Here is a 17,388-nt window from a genome sequence, read left to right as displayed (position 1 = left end):
TAGGATGGTTGATGACAGTTCTCTCTACTCCAGTTTCCCCAAATGTTCCTCTGTCCACGTGGTTTGGTGTCCCCTACGGCTGGTCCAGATACCTCTTAAAGTGCAGCATCCTCTGGGGTGACCTCCTCCCCGTTGAAGGACACACGCACAGAGGGGCAGCGTCTTTGCTGGTGCCAACGGTGCAGTTGGAGAGATCCAAGTCGGTAGGGTTCAGAGTTCTTATCTTCAGCTCCCCCTAATCACACACATGCCTTCCTGAGAAAAAGGCCCTTTGTGAAGTATTAAAGGACAGACTAATTCTACCCCCACCCAATGAGAAAATGGACTCATTCTTCACTTAGAGAAAATGCCAATAATTTTGGAACCGGACAGACCTTCACGCATCTTCCAGCTCAATGCCTTATTTTACAAAAGAGTCCTGGAGAGCAATGACCAACCCAGGTTCACACGTGGGGCGTGCAAAAGCATTTCTCTGAGCTGGGAGCAGGGTCGCTGGGGGGCACTTTTCTCTAGCTTCTCCGCCTGCTGGTTTGTAGGAACCGTCTTACTAGAAAGGCTTAGTGTAAACATTTTGCTAAGCAGCCAAGAGAGGAAACTTACCCAGGCTAAGCTGCCCTGCGCTGGGTGCTGGCCATGGACACAATGCTCAATGAGGGCCATTATCTAGGAAGGGAGGGCTGTTTGTTCCGCTGCGGGACGGTGCCAGAGCCCAGAGCCACCAGGCTTGCCACTCTGGCTGCCACACAGAAGAGTCTCCTTGCGCTCAGCAGGCTTTGCGGTTATGCAATGTTGGGCCAGGAGGTTAACTCTCCCCGGACAGCAGCCAAGCCTTGTTCCTTCCTGCCTGAGTGTATCCATCTGAAAAGGCTCAAAATTGAGGGCCTCAGTATTTGCAAAAAATGCTCGGGCCCTGAACCTGCTGGTTTATTCCAAAGGGCGTAGTGTGCCCATCCCTGTAGCCGCCGGCATCCTCCTCTCGAGGTCCTCGGCCCCAGCCATGGAGTCTGCTCACTGCTCCTCAGCATCGCTCTTGGGCCTCTTGACCCTGCCCCTTAGTCTGTGCTCCTGCCGTTCCCTCTGCCTAGAATGCCCGCCTCCCTTTTCTTTCTTTGTCAGTTGTGTCTAGTCTAAGCCCCCTTTTTAAAGCACAAGTTCCACCCCACATCCTTAAAGCCAGCCACCAGTGACCTAAGCTGAAGTGGTGAGTTTTCAAGCCAGAAGAGATCTGGGAAGTTATCGATCCAACTGCCCCATTTTCCAGATGAGGAAACTGAGGCTTAGAGAGGTTGACTAGCCTGAGAGCAGAGTGAGCAAATGTGAGCACCAGCAGGGCTCTCCTCCCTAATCTCTTTCTCTTACACTACACATCCCATCTGCTGGTGGATCATGTCGGCTCTGCCTTCAGACTATACCCATAATCCAACCACTTTCCACAGCTGTCTGTGGAAAGTAATGTCTGCGACATTATCGCTTCCTGATGCCGGCACTAGCCTCCCATGCTGCCCTGGCTTCCTGCAGTGTGGTCTCCACACACAGCCGGCTGGGCTTTCCAGAACATTCGGCAGATCAGGTCACTCCAGGGCTTGGACCTCCAGCGGCTTCTCAATTATCTGCACACACTCACCCTCTGCCACCATCTTCCTCCTCCGCCCCCACCCCTGCCCCTCCAACCACACTGGTCTCCTTGCTGTTCCTTGCTGTTCCCACCTGGCAGGATCCCGCCTCTGCCCGAACACTCTTCCCCAGGTGCCCCAGGGCTCACTCTCTCACCCCTCAGGTCTTTGCTCAAATGCCACTTCTCTGGTGAGCCCTCCCTAACCGCCTGATTCCTTTCCTTTCCTGATGTCATCTTGTCACCTACTACATACTTTATATAAGTAAAAGATAATACCTTTATATTTATTTTATAGATAATATGTTCATATCTTTAATATCTCGCAAAACAATATGTGATAAGGTGACAATATATTCAGAGGCAGGAATGTGTGTGTTTTGTCACTTAAAACGGTGCGCAGCACCATCTGTCCAGGCAGGGCTGATTTTAAAGGTGATCTACCCCTTTGAGGATAGATGATGGTGATGGAGGTCCTGGTGTCACTGTGACATAGTGTGTGTGAGTGTGTGTGTTAGGGGTGGGGGGAGGGGACAAGTTTGGTGGCACAAGCAGGATCAATGAAAGGAGAGACTCTGAAAGCTCCAGGGAGGCCAGGCTAGAGCTGGCCCAGATGCTATATTTTTAGGGCCTTATGGGGGAAGCACCCTGACACCTGGGCCTCAGTGCCTCCCAGACCCAGCCCAGGCAGAGCTGATCCAGAATGGCTCATTCACAGAGGCAGCCACACAGAAGCAGCCCAGATGGGGCTGTGAGGACCCAGGCATCGCTGGCTCCTTGCTTTTAGGCAACTTGAATTTGCAAGTTCAGGAATCTCTCTCTGTTTTTTAAAAATCTCTCCAGTGGGTGACTTATAGGCCCCACTGTGTTTAGGGGCCTCAGCTGAGCTCCTCTGCACAGAGCTTTATTCCCAATAATAAATATCTGTTGGATGAATAAAGAGAGAGGTGGAAGGGAAGCGGGAAAGTGAGGCACAGGAGAGGAAGGCGAAGGCTCCAAGCAACAGAGTGATCCCCAGGAAGCATGCCAATCAGAACCGGGCAGAGACAAAACAGCAGGGCTTGTCCTGACAGGTGGGACAGGCGGGTCCAGGATTCGCTCACTCTCCCACACCTGCAGATCTGCCGGCAGGGAGCACAAATCCCAAGCAAACAGAAACTCGTGATTTTGGTTTTATTTGGATTGACATTTTTATTTACCTATGGCACAATTTCTTTGAGGTTGGCTGGTTTTATTCTAAAGAGGGGCCCAAGCTGAGTTACCCGGGTGACTGGCTGTTGAAATCTCTCTTTTCTCCGTCTGCCCCGGCCCATCCCGACTCCGCTCCTGGCCCTCCTGAGCACTTCTCTGACTCTTTCACCCGAACCTTTTTTTTCCTGGATGCCTGTGCTCGTTCCTCAGGTTTTGGTCCTTAATCCCCTACTTGTCTCTCTCTACATTTCTCACCTTGTCTTACTAGCAGCTTCCACAGCTGCACACATCACCTGCCTTGTCCCCGGAACTCCCCAACCCTGCCTTTCCAGCTGTCAACCTCTTGGCTTGGCCATCCTGCTGGCCTCTCAAATTCAATATGCTTAGCACCAAACTCATCTTTTCTTTTCCTATGCTTCTGGTATCACTATTCTCCTAAACCTTCAGGCTTGCAACATCAGAACTATCTCAAAACTACCTCCACTCTCCTCTGCCCCCATACTATCCATCCATCCACCCACCCCACCCATTCCCTCATTTGTTCAGCACTTGCTGACCAAGTACCAGTGTGCACCAGGCTGTTCTGGGCACTGGGACAGTCACCATGCCTGTCCCTCCCCCCTCTGTGGAACCTCCAGGACCACCCTAGGCCCTGTTCCAGAACTAGTCAGGCCCATAACTGCAAGTAATTCACAGTGTGACCTTGGGCAAGTCATTTGCCATGTCTGAGCTTGGGTGTCCTCATCTGCTTTGGGAGAAGATCAAGCATCCCTACCTCAACTCTCCCCAGCCTGGCTGTGATGCCCGCAGGTGACGTCAGTCTGAAGAATATTCATGATCATCACCCCCAACAATGTTGCAGCTTCTTCTAGACCATGGCCTTAACCCCCTGCAGCTCCTAGCCTCCAGTCTGAGACAGAGCCCCAGAAGCTGCATTTTAAAGAAACACCCCAGGCAATTCTGTTGGAGCGGAGGGAGCTGTGGATCACACTTAGAGAAATTCTGGCTCGCAGGATGAAGTCCAAACTCCCTCACCACCCACCCAACCCCTGATCAGACCCTCACCCTACTGGTCTGTCCATTCATCACCCTGAACCCAGAACTGAGTCTGCTCTTCTCTTGCCATTTCCCCAGCACAGAAAGCCTTCCTGACCTCCCTCTCTCTGATAGTCTTTTTTCCATCCTGTAAGGTCCAACTCAAATGCCTTCTCCTTCCTCCAACTTGTCATCGGTATCCTGACAAATCCATGCACTCTCGTTTCCTACCCGGGTTGCTGGCTGGCTTTTCACCAGCTCACATTCTAGCTTCTTAACCAGCCTGTAAGCTCCCTGAGGGCAACCGTCTTCTCGCAGATCTTTGTGTTTGATCACAAACACTTACTGAACATCTACAAAGACCAACACATGCACTGCAGTGTCATAGGAGAATGGCAGAATTCCTGCCTGGGGGTGCTCTCTAACAGTAAAGACAGAGTAGAAGTAAAGATAGGGGACCACAGAATCCCAGAGCAAAGTTTCCTAATGCACACAGGAGGCAGAGGGGGAAAGTCCAGAGAGAATGCGCAAAGGATTAAAGTGTGAGGAGTTCCACAGGAGCCAGGGAGGAGGAGGAAGAAGGATGGAGATGACGGGAACGGCTGGACTAAGAATGCTGAGCTAAGGAGTTGGACCCGACTCGTAGGTCAGAGGTTGGCAAATCCAGCCCTCTGCCTGTTTTTGTTCATGAAGTTTTACTGGAATACAGGCACGCCAGGTCTTCTACACACTGTCCATGGCCGCTTTCACGTAGCAACAATGGAGGTGAGTAGCTGCAAGAGACTGTACGGCTGGCAAAGCTTAAAAGATTTACACCTGGCCATTTCGAAAGAAAGTTTCGCGGATCCTGGCCACAGGCTTTGAAAGCTCTGGGTGGATTTTAAGGAAGAGACAGTACGGTCAGATTGGTGCTTTATCTATTATTTTGGGCCAACATAGGGATGGGCTGGAGCAGACAAGCTGGGAGGAAGGGAAGGTGGCTGGGAGGCTGCCATAACTAACTGTCCAGGTGGGGGATGGATATCACAATTGCTGTTGTGGATTAAGAGATTCATTAAGAGTTGCTGTGTGACCGCCTTGGGCTAAGCCCTTCACACACACTCCCTCATTTAATCTGCACAGCCACCGCAGGGAGTGTTGTTATCCCCATTTTACAGATGAGGTACAGAGAGGTGAAGCAGCTTGCCCAAGGTCACACAGCTGGTAAGCAGCAGAGGCGGGACGCAAAGTGCCAAGCTCAAGGTCTCCGGGGTCGAGCCTGTTTGCTTGTTGACGGATCCCTTCAAGCATCTCTGAGAATTCACAGAACACAAGTCCTCTGCAGGAGAAAATCTACCCTGAGTCGAGCCAGGCAGGAAGTGGGAGGCAGGCATGTGGCTATTTTGGAAAAGCGACACGAAAAACCACGAAACTTCCTACCTGTCCCGTTTTGCTCCCATCTGTCCTCGGAAACAAGGCTGCCCCTCTCTTAGATGAAAAGGTGTTTCTCCCCACACAGTGGCTCTGCCGCTGGTGGTGGGGGGAGCACTAAGCTTAGCACACGTTTGCTATTTCTAAAGGGCTATATAAACAAACAGGGCTATGTAAATAAGAAAAAAATGAGGTCACCCTTTTAAAATCTAACAATGTTCTTTTTCTAGGGGATGAGCAGCAAAACCTCAGAAAGAACTTGTGCTTTTTTATCCCCGAGAGGCCCTCTCCAGCCCACAGCCTCCCGAAGCCACCAGCCTGCCCCTCCATTCCTTGCACCCTCCGAGGGGAAGGCAGGGGGCCTGGGAGCCGGGACTTCTGGGTTTTACTCCTGGCTGTGTGGGCTTTGCCTCGAATGCCCAAAGCCACTGCCCAACACCAGTCACCACCTCCTAGGGGCCTTGACATCTGTCCCCATCCAGGTCACTCACAAGCACTGCACACGCTCACGTGTCCTTCTCCTGCATAAACCGGCTTGGCATGCTGACCCAGAGGACCCCTCTGCCATCCCTCTCTCTCTCCCCTGCCCCCCTCTCCTGCCTGGATCTGCTGAGTGGCCTCAGAGGTCCTTGGCATGATGATTAGAAGTGACTTGTAAGAGCCTTCCACACTCTCCCCCACCATGTCTTTGAGCATATTTTAATCTTCTGGACCTCTTCTCCCAAGCCCATGGCTGGAAGTTATTAGAGCAGCTCCGGAGAGCTGTGTTTAAGTCACCAACAACTGTTAGGAGACACCTCCAGCTTTGGCAGGAGCTCCTGGGGCTTCTCTGTGTTTCCCAAGTACTTTTCCCACTACTGACCACCCCCCGCTCCCTGCCCCGTGACCCTCTCCACCATGGACAGCATTCCCTCACTTCTCTCCTCCACCGTCTTTCACTACCTACTCCTCTGCCTCCCAACCCCGACTCAGCATCCTTGGCTCCTCCGTTATCCTTCAGCACAGAAACGAAAAACACTAATATTTGCCGAAGGGGCGGTTTTCAAACTGTGTTCTGCAGAGGCGTTTCAGAGGTGCTTCAAATGTCGTGTGAGAATTTTATTCTAAAAATATAGTTTGACTCCTATTAAAACTGTTATGGAAAACAGACCTGAACTTCCAAACATGTTCTACGGCACACTGTAACACGGAGTCGAGCCAACGGGGGTGGCCAGCTGAACGTGGTTTGTACAGACCTCGGACTAAGGCCTGGGTGGATCTTGAACTTCAGTATTGAGATGTGTCTTCAACTAGAAAGACTGGAGCTTCTAACTGGGCATCTTTTTTTTTTTTTTTAAACTTTGGGTTTATTTATTTATTTATTTATTTATTTATGGCTGTGTTGGGTCTTCGTTTCTGTGCGAGGGCTTTCTCTAGTTGCGGAAAGTGGGGGCCACTCTACATCGCGGTGCGCGGGCCTCTCATTATCGCGGCCTCTCTTGTTGCGGAGCACAGGCTCCAGACGCGCAGGCTCAGTAATTGTGGCTCACGGACCTAGTTGCTCCGCGGCATGTGGGATCTTCCCAGACCAGGGCTCGAACCCGTGTCCCCTGCATTGGCAGGCAGATTCTCAACCACTGCGCCACCAGGGAAGCCCTAACTGGCCATCCTTATGTTGTTGTTTTTAAAATTCAGGACTATACACACTTCTGTAAAACCACACAAACAAGTACATGCTAAAGCTTTCAGTGATATGAGAACGGATTACATGGATTATCATGAAGATGTCATAAATGATTGTGTGCTTCCTGAGTGCTGTAATAAGAAGGAATCCAAGAAAATGTTTGACACTGTTAGTGATGCAAACCAGAATTCCCTTCTCCTCCTCCCTAAATGTCTACATAACATTGAACTGAAGACCATCCTGGGCTGCAAGATCAGCTATGAGAAATCTGTTACCAATTCACATTGTCTTATTTAGAATTTTCTTAATATCGTGCAACCAAGCCAAACAAAACAAAAATGACAAAGCAATCCTGGATGTTACAGCTGATATTCCGATACAATGATCATCTAGAACAGAGATCAGCAAACTTCTTCTACACAGGGCCAAACAGTAAATATTTTTGGCTTTGTGGGACAGACAGTCTCTGTCACAACTACTCAACTCTGCCATTAGAGTGGGAAAGCGGCCATAAATAATGTTTAAACGAATGGCATAGCGGCGTTCCAATAAAATTTCATTTACAAAAATTAGGCAGCAGCCTGGGTTAGGCCCACGGGCTGTAGTTTGCTGACACTTGATCTAGACCCTGAGTTTTCAATGTTTTTATGCATCAAAGCTGAGTCATTGCTCTGTTAATGGATTCTCATAATAAATAGATGTTAACATTTTAAACTTAGAAAATAAATGTGTGTTAATAAACTACCACTTTAACTTCGCATTCCATGCAGGATTTGACTTTTTAAAATGGTTTCTAAAACTATACAAGTTTGAAAACTACTAGCAGAAAGCTTTGCTGCTAAGAAAATGCTTTCACACCCATCTTCAAATTAGATTCATCCTCCAATCGCTTATTCAAAAATTACCTTTACTCTGGAGAGAGCCCCGGTCCAGGCCTGTACTAAAGGCGAGGGGCCATGACTCCACAACTCCTTGCCCTCAAATAATTCCAGCATACCCATTCCCAAGCCTCAAATGGTATTAATGGGCCCCGCTGGCACGGGGGATTCTGCAAGGCCGCCGAAGACCGGCACGCGGCCAGCTCCTACCTGGCACCCCTGCCTGCCTGGGCCTGAGCCCTCCACCTCGTTCAGATGCCATATATTCCAGCCTCCCCGCTGGTGGCTGGGGGAAGCTGTGCCAGCAGTGGGCCCTGAGTGCCTGGACACTCCAGAAGCACTGAGTCAGCACCCCATTTATCACGTGTGCTTGTATTCCCCAGAGGGAGCACGGGAAGGGGTGGGGACCAGATTTCTCGCTGGAAATGACAGCTCATTTTCCCTCTGGGCCGGTCCCATCCCCTACAGATGCTTCCATGCAGCTGCCAGGGCCCCCGTGGACAAAAAAGAGAGTTTGAGAGTGAAGTAGGGAAGGACAAGTGTCAGGTCTGGGGAGGATTCCCCCATCTGTATTTCCCATGACAGTGTCCCCATTTCTCTGCTTGCAACCCTCAGAAGTTTCTACTTCCAGCATAGTTCAAGTATCTACTGCACACCTAGCTGAATAAATTCAGACCCTGCCCTGAGACTGCTAGTGGAGGAGACCATGTACAGCTAACTGTGATACGTGCACAAGGAGACAAATGCTAAATCGAGGTACAATGAGGTATCCCAGGAGGCCGAGGAAGGGGGACCCATTCGTTTGTATTATGGTGCTACTGATTTCTATTAAAAGGTAGATACCCTTGGGGGAGAAGTCCTCCTTGAAGCTGTTACTGCCTTTCTTTTGGAAGCAGCTTAGTGGAGAAGAAAGTACTGGGTCTTTTGTAGCCAGAGGTTCTGCTCCTTACTAGCTGTGTGACTGTCTTTAAATTACTGGACCTCTCTGTTCTCAGTTTCCTGTACAAAAGAGGCAATAGAACCAGCCTCACTGTGGTTTCTGCAGGACTCAGTCTTGTCTGCAAAGCGCCAGGCCCCAAGTGCAGCATTGGCCCTTAACTTCACCCTGACTCTCTCTTAGGAACTCATGCACCGGGACCAGACGGCAGAGTATGGCAGACGTGTCACAGTGCTGCAATGAGGAGGGCGGAGTGGCGGTCGACCTGCCTGCATGAGTCAGAGGGCTGCTCATGTTGGGGAGCCCTTGCTAGGTGTCTGGCAACATCCCAGGGCCTCACCTGTATCTCGCCAGCAGCCCTGTAAGGCAAGAGCTGTGACTCTCCCATTTTCCAAGCAAGAAAGACGAGGCAGAGAGTCTAAGCAATCTGCCTCCCAAAGCAGTAAAGGCTGGAACTGGAATTTGAACTTGGGAAGATCCAGAGCCTCCACTATTAGGTACCACATCAAACATGCCCTCAAACTGAGGCTAAGATGCCCAGTCATTCTTCATCAGAGTCCAGGGGATGATTCCTCCACCTCCTCTGGAGAACCTTCATCATGGCCTGGGTCTAGGGGGTCCACGTGGTACGGCAGAGCTGTGGGCAGAGGCCCAGGCCCAGCCACCGGGCAGTTCAGACAGCTACAGAGATGCTGTCTCTGAGGGCTGCCTGGGTCCCTGTCCTCCTCTCTGTAAGTGAGAACACTTCTGCTTGGAGGAAGGGAATGGGCACTGCTCACGGCACACCAGGCTGGGAAGCACCCACTGGGACTCACAGCGGAGCCCACAGACCCAAACACAGGACAAGCATCTCCAGAGGCCCCAGAGCACCCAAACCTTGGCTGCATTAGAATAAAAACACAGATGCCTGTGTCCCCACCTCCTGAGAGCCTGATTCAGAGAACATGCCTGGGTGGGCCAAGGAGTCTATTTTTTTTTTAACAGAGGCACTCTCCCCCTCCCTCTCCTTCTCCCTGGGTGATTCTGATGCACTCCACGGCCAGACGAAACATCCAAAGACATATTCCCGACCCAAAGAGCTTCTAACACCACACACCTAACCTGAATCACAGCCTGAACTTCTAACCTGAAACCACAACTCATACCTGAAGAGCTAAAAACAAATTAAATAAGCATATATATAGCCATGCTGGGGCCCTCTCCCAGGGCCGTTCAGGCAGTCTCTCTGGAGATGGGGCCCTGCTATTGGAATTTTTAAAAACTCCAGGTGATTCTAATATGCAGCCTGGGCTGAGCACCCAACATCCTTTCATTTCTTCATATCTGGGAGGGCCCTGAAAGATGTTGCTCTGTCTTCAATACCCACTGTGATGTTCTAACTAGGGAGGGGGTGGCAGGGCCTCTTTAGGCAAGAGCCATCCTGGGAGGCAGAGGTGGGGCACAGAGAAGTGGGTGGAGCTGGCCAGCAGGACGGCATGGTGGGGTTGGCATGTAGGGAGGCCGTGGTTCCTTAAGCGGTGTTGTTGCCAAGGACAGAATGGAAACTGAGGGGCTGGGGAGACAGGACTGCATTTTGGGGGAGACAGTGTGGGGCAGTGAAAGAGTGTTGGCCCTCAAGGTTTCTACTCCTGACCAAGGAAGTCCCGAGGACGTCCAACTTTCACAGAGGCTCAAGGAAGGCAATCATCACCACCATCATCATCACCATCATCATCTATTTTAAAGAGGAAGGACTCTAGCAAGCTCAGGCAAGAAAGACCACATGGAGCCCCCAGCAAGCATATTCATTGACCGCCCGTTTCCTACCTGTGCTGAAGGCACCACTTTCGATGACCAAAACTAAAACGCTGTTCTCTCTGAAAACCAGCATTCATGTCCACTCCTGCAGCAGCTGCCTCCTCTCACGCTCTGCTCTCCCCTCTGGAAGGGAGAGCTCTCCTGGCCAGTGTCGCTTGAGGCTCCTCCATGAACTAGTTTGAGGCTTCCGGGTTCGTACCCCGAATCCTGCAGGGGACGGTCGAAAAACATGGTCAAAGAGTTTGTCTGGTCAACTTCTTTAGACATAGAACAGTGTCTGCCTGGTCCCAGGAGCCCAGGCCCCAACTCCTCCCAGGCCGCTTGTCTTGGTTCCAGGCCAGAGCCCCATGATCCCTGGGGAGACGGTGTGGCGTGGTGGTCCTGGCACCTACCATATTCTACCGTGTACCTGGCACCTAACTTCTATAAGCCGCTATTTCTTCACCAGTAAGTAGACAGAATTCTAAGACGGCCCTTAGGTTTCCTGTACCCCCTGGTGTATGCATCACACGTGATCCTTAGGCCTGTGAATATAATGGATTTTACTCTCACAATTAGGTTCTGTTATAGGGCGCACTTGACCTTAAAATAGGGAGATTATTCCCTGGCTTGACCTAATTGAGAAAGTCCTTTAAAAGCAGAGTTCTCTCTGGTTGGTCACAGAAGAGGAAGTCATAGGGCTTAGAATCAAGGGGAGGATTTGACATGCACTTGCTGACTTGCAGGTGGAGGGGGCTGTGTGGAAAGGACCTGAGGGCAGCCTCTTGGAGCTGAGAGCAACCCCCTGCTGACTCCCTGCAACTCCCTAGGCCCTGGATTCCAGCAACTGAATGAGCCTGGAAAAGCAGCATTTCCCCCTGAGCCTCCAGATGAGAACTCAGCCTACGGATAGCTTGATTTCAGCCCTGAGCAGAGAACCCAGCCACTCCGTGCCCGACTTCAGACCTATAGGACTGCGAGCTAACAAAGGAGGGTTGTTTCAAGCCGCGGTGTTGGGAGTAATTTGTTACACGGCAAGAGAAAAACCCAGACAACCTGCAAAAGTGACCCCTATTGGGGCCTGGGTGAGAATTAAACGCAATAATAGACATAAGTGCGCATTGTATTCCCCAAACCATCAAACAAAACAGAGCATTCAGGGCCAAGGGAGGCAACAACGTTTACTGCACCAGTTTTTAATAATCAACTTACCAGGCTGTGGTAAGAGTCAAACAAGAAAATACAGAGGAACATGTTTCATGATCTAGAAAGCCTGAGCTGTTCTAGTTGATTTTAGCACAGCGTGTCACATCCATGCTGCTGCCTTGAGCTGTACTCTGGTATGTCTGCTGGAGGTGGTGTGGAGTGGTGGCTGAGAACAGGGCACCTAGGGCCGGGGTATCTGGGTTCCAGCCTGGGCCTTCTCCTCATTACCTCTGCTTTGGAAAGTTGCTGAGCCTTGCTGTGCCTGATGAGGGGGGCTAAGAATGGCAAGTACCTCCCAGGGTTTTAACGATTCAGTACATGTAAAGGGCCTAGACCCATGCCTGGCACGTGGTTCAGCCCATGTCATACTATGGATACTATTCCAGTGCATCTAGTGATCTAGGTCTGGGGTAATCTGCACGCAGGCCTGGGGCACTGTCACCTTCCTTCACTTGGGCACCATGCTTTATATTGACACAGCCTTGGAATAGTTAATGTTTTGGCAACTACATCCTACTGCTGATTCCTACAAATGCACAGCTAACCAAAGCCCCTCTGCTGTCCCCTCCCGGCTATACCTGCTGCTCTCAAATCCAGCCAGCCCTGTCCCACACCCCAGGGCAGCAGCACACCGCCACACAGCAGAATGGTTGAACTTGCTCTGTGGCTCCTGTCTATGATTTCCCAATTCTGTTGTCCAAGGCACCCAAACTTTTCACCACTCCATGTTTTTCCATCATCTCCAGATCTGACCTCATGTCCTCCAACAGATCTCAAATTATTAATAAAAACAGCTGGCTCTATCCTTCCGAGTATAGAAACACCAATATCCCAGAACATGTTATTCTATAAACACAGTCCACAGTTTCCCACCTCTGAGCCTTTGCTCACATGCTACTCCCCTCCCCCCATAACCATGTCTACCTGGCCAAATCCTACCCATCCTTCCTCAGAAGGCTCACCCAGCTCCTGCCAAACTGGACTTAAGTCTTGCTTCCCCAGAATGCCCAGAGCACATCTGCTGGCCTCTTAGGGTAAGTAACAGCACCCCCTGTGCACAGAGACTCCAGGAGTCTTAAAGCCTCGGTAGACAGCCTACACCTGGGGCAGGTTGGTCTGACTCATCCCCCCACCCCTAGAGCCAGGCATGGTGTGTCACATACAGCACAGAACAATTCTCTTTAGAACCTTATTCCACTGTTCATTCATTTAACAGATGTGCATTCAGTGCCTACTTGGGGCCAGGCTGGGTAGTAGGTCCTGGAGATAAAAGACAGCAAAGATTTATTCCCTCCCTTCAAGGGGATCACAGTTGGGGTGGGGATGGGTGAGGGGCAAGAAATCAAAGGAATGCATTACAGCATCACTGGTTCTAAGCTGCTACATGGTGAAGGCGTAAAGAAAAGAGCAGTCAATTCTGATGGTGTCTGAATGTGCGAGAAAGAGAGAAGGCATCTCAAACAAAGGAAGCAGTGTAAATAGACAGGAGATCCCAAACTGACTGAAGGTTCGAGAAATTGCACGCGGTCCATATGGCTGGAGGTAACGGGAGTGATAGCTCATGAGGGAAGAGCTGGGCAGGGAAAGAACTTGGTATAGGGCTTCCCTGGTAGCGCAGTGGTGAAGAATCCGCCTGCCAATGCAGGGGACACGGGTTCGAGCTCTGGTCTGGGAAGATCCCACATGCCGCAGAGCAACTAAGCTCGTGCGCCACAACTACTGAGCCTGCGCTCTAGAGCCCGCGAGCCACAACTACTGAGCCTGCGTGCCACAACTACTGAAGCCCGCGCGCCTAGAGCCCGTGCTCCGCAACAAGAGAAGCCACCGCAATGAGAAGCCCGCGCACCACAATGAAGAGTAGCCCCCGCTCGCCGCAACTAGAGAAAGCCCGTGCGCAGCAATGAAGACCCAACACAGCCAAAAATAAATAAATAAAAACAAATAAATCTATTTTAAAAAGTATTAAAAAAAAGAATTTGGTATATGAGATAGTCTGGACTTGATCTTGTAGGGGAGTGAGGTCACCAAACCGTTTTAATCAGTGAGGTAATGTGGTCAGGCCCAGGGGTGTGGCCAGAGGAGAAGATGGGATGAGGTGGGAGGAGTGAGCCACGGCTCTCCTCTCTTTCATTCAGCGTAACCTAAATGCCACTCTGGCCTCTGGTGGCAGGTGGGAGAGCCCGGCGGACACACCTGCATTGGGGTCACCAGGAACGTTACACACACTTGAGGTTCTATATGGCAAACTGGGCCCATCTGTCTACCTCTTCTCCCCCAGACACCACTGAAATGAAAAGAGAAATGTACAAGTAAGAACAGATCCATAGTAGCACCAGCTGGCCAGCAAGTCTGAGGAAAAGCAGACAAGTGGGAGGCACAGAGAGTCTAATCAGAGTTCAGCCAGCCTCACCCAACATGGGCAAGGGAAAGGCCCACCTGCCAAACACCCAGGAAACTCACACAGAGGCAGCAGAGCTGGGGCAGGGCAGGAGGGATGGAACTCCTGAAATCCAAGGATAATGAGTGAATCCTTCAGGTTGTCAGAGAGACCAAAGTGGGGGGGGGGGCAGAAACCACCTGTCCACACACCTTACTGTCTTCATGAGTATTACTTAGTGCTTTCATGAGACTCTAGCCCTGGCAAATGGCTTGACTGTTCATTACTGAAATGTGCTGAAGGCTCCGTAAGCTCTTTGAATCCCCTGCCTTGCCTCAAAATTCCTCCTCACTGTTTCTACCGGTCTGCGACTGCTGTATTGTATTTCTTACACAATCCTAGTCAAGCCTCATGCTGACAGACCCATTTTAAAGACTTCCAATCCTCAACAAATCCTGACCTTGCCTCGCTCCTCCAGATATGCCAAGGCTCCATGGAGGTGAAGATCCCCCTTACCCAGTGAGCAATAAACTCAGCTTCCTCTCTGACAGTCTCTATACAAATTTTGAGAATCAAATTGACTTTGCACTTGACATCTGCATCATTAACTGCTAGAGGGCAACAGAGCCAAGACTACAGAGCTCTGAGGAAAAACAGTTAAAGCCCTAAGATCCCTTACTCAGCCAAGTCTCAAAGCCAAACAGAGAAGCACTAAAAATAGTACGCCACCCACTTATCTTTTCTTTAAAAAAAATTACTCCAGGAATTACTCCAACAAAATAAAAACTGTATCAGAATAAGTAATTCAAGAAAGGTCAAGACAGGATACACAGGAAACAATGATGAACACTAAGAGTAGAAAAACGCACAGTCAAATCTAAACAAATGTTGATAATAATGGTCTCATCTTGTTGGAAATTAGATATCATTTAATTCTTGACATTGACAGAGAAGTATGGGTTTTATTTTTTATTTAAGGGTAACCACTTCTGAAGAAAAATAAGATACAGACATTTTAAAACTGTTGGGGGGAGCAAAGAAATTCAATTATTCAGCAAGAGTTAGGAAAGGGAAAAGAAAACAAGAAAGGAAAAAGTATAACAAACAAAAGACATAAAGTAAGATGATGAAAGTAAGACCAAACATATCATAAATACAAGAATGTGAATAAATGAAATTACTCTAGGACAGATTAGATTGGGGGAAAAAAATCCAGCCATATGCTGTTTGGAAGTAACACACAAATTGATAAAGGTTGAAATCAAAGAAATGGCAAAGAGACATCAATAGACAAAATGGTAACAAAAAGAATGCAGGAAAGTCAATATTAATATCAGTCAAAATGCAAAACTGTTAGAATAAATGGGGCATTTTATATTGCTAATGAGTCTGTTTCTCCAAGAAGACACAAAAATCATGAACCTTTACCGTCACCCTGTACGACAGAACCATAAAGTATACGAAATAACACATTTTTAGGACCACAAGGAGAAGGCAAAACAAACCAAAAACCCAGGAAACATCTTGAGATCTTGAGCTCGTTACTCAAAATTTGATGGTACATGTAACCTTATATAAGAAAAATATAGAGGATTTGAAGATAGTAAGCTTAACTTCATATATACTCAAGAAACAAAACACCTTTATCTCAAATGTCTTTGTAGTAGACAACAAGAAAATCTCAAATTCCAACATGGATATCACAGGCTCAGTTCTCAATACAATAGAATTGGAAACTAACAAGTAGCAAAGAAACAAACAACCCCCCCCCCCAAAAAAAAACTCTGCACAGGACAATTTAAAACTGCTTTTCTAAATAAACTTGAGTCAAAGAGGACAGCAAAACTGAAACTGTAGAATATTTATAAACGTACAACATTGAGAAACCTACTTTAAAAACCCGTGGAATATAACCAAAGCTGCATTTAGAGGAAAATACAAACCGTAAATGCTTTTATGATAAAAGAAGAAAGATTGAAACTAAATGAATTAATAAGCATCTAACCTAAGAAGCTGGAAAAGAATAAAATAAACCAGAATAATCTAGAAGGAAGAAATGAATAAAGTTGAAAACAAAAATGAATGAATGAGAAAAGTACAGCAACCACAACAAAAGAAATTAGTTCTCTGAGACAAACAACACGGACAAACCACTGGCTAATCTGACTAGCAGTGAATAGCAAAATCACAAATAAGCATTAAGAAAGGCATTGTAATCATGTATATTAACACTGTTTTAAATTTAAGAGAATGTGATACATAACTTGATGTCAGTGGATTTGAAAGTTGATGATTTTCTAGAAAATCATAAATTGTAAAACTAAAGAAGAGGGAGAAAATCTGAATAGATCAATAACAAAAGAAGAAACAGAAAAGGCTACCAAAGATAGAATTCCAAATTAGTGAGAAAGAATGGATTACTTAAAGAGAGCTGTGACAACTGGCTGGTTGTATATTCATTTGACAAACATTTACTAAGTGCCTACTATATGTTAGGCACTATTCTGGGCACTGGATATGCAGCAATGAACAAAACAGAAAGGGTCCCTACCTTTGTAGAGCTGAGGGTCTAGCCAGGGGAGATGAGCAGGAAACAAACATGCAGGTAAAATAAATGGCATGACAAGAAAATGGGATACAGAGTGAGGGAGGGTGTAGAATTCTATTTTAAATAGAGTACATGTACCACACTTACAACAAAATTTATTTGAATTAAAGATATAAACAAAACATATAAGCAAATCCATGAAAACACCAAAACTGCTAGAATATTTACATAATTTAGTGTTGGAAAATAACGTTCAAAGCCTGAAGTAGATCTCAGTGCTCTTAAAGAAGAAGATTAATAAAATTGACTACATAAAAAAATTAAGCACTACATACAACAAAAGACCCCATTAACAGTTACAAAGCAAATGACAGACTAGATATGAATATCTGCAACATATATAAAACAGGGTCAATATCTATAATACGTAAAAAGCACCCACAAAACAGTAAGAAAAGATGCACAGCTAATGAAATGGAGAGGGGAAATAAACAGATCATTACTCAAGAAATTACAATGTGTAATAAAGATGCAAAGATGCTTGGCCTCATTAATAATTAAAGGATATATGTTAAAAGTCAATATCACCTTTTCCCCGATTTGACTGGCAAAGACGAAAATGACTGCTACCATCCAGTATTGGAGAGAAGGATTGACCAAAACTTATGTTGAACCAGCAGCTTCACAAGTGCACACACACAAATACACACACATCTTACACAACATACGCACAGATGCACACACACACAATGGCT

General features: G+C 48.0%; 1 protein-coding gene across 2 annotated transcripts in view; it reads right to left on the bottom strand.

Annotated features, from left to right (window-relative positions):
* HIVEP3 (HIVEP zinc finger 3) overlaps positions 1-10,709 on the bottom strand; it is a 98,315-nt gene extending 87,606 nt beyond the window's left edge. For both annotated transcript variants that reach the window (XM_061184396.1, XM_061184397.1), the window contains exon 1: positions 10,533-10,709. The gene's annotated coding sequence lies outside the window, so the exon portion shown is untranslated. The remainder of the gene's footprint in view (positions 1-10,532) is intronic.
* Between the last annotated feature and the right edge of the window lie 6,679 nt (positions 10,710-17,388).

This window comes from Eubalaena glacialis, chromosome 3 (genome assembly GCF_028564815.1).
Source record: "Eubalaena glacialis isolate mEubGla1 chromosome 3, mEubGla1.1.hap2.+ XY, whole genome shotgun sequence".
Taxonomy (NCBI): Eukaryota; Metazoa; Chordata; class Mammalia; order Artiodactyla; family Balaenidae; genus Eubalaena; species Eubalaena glacialis.
Note: the sequence above shows the minus strand (reverse complement) of the source record. Positions and strands in the feature narration are given on the sequence as shown.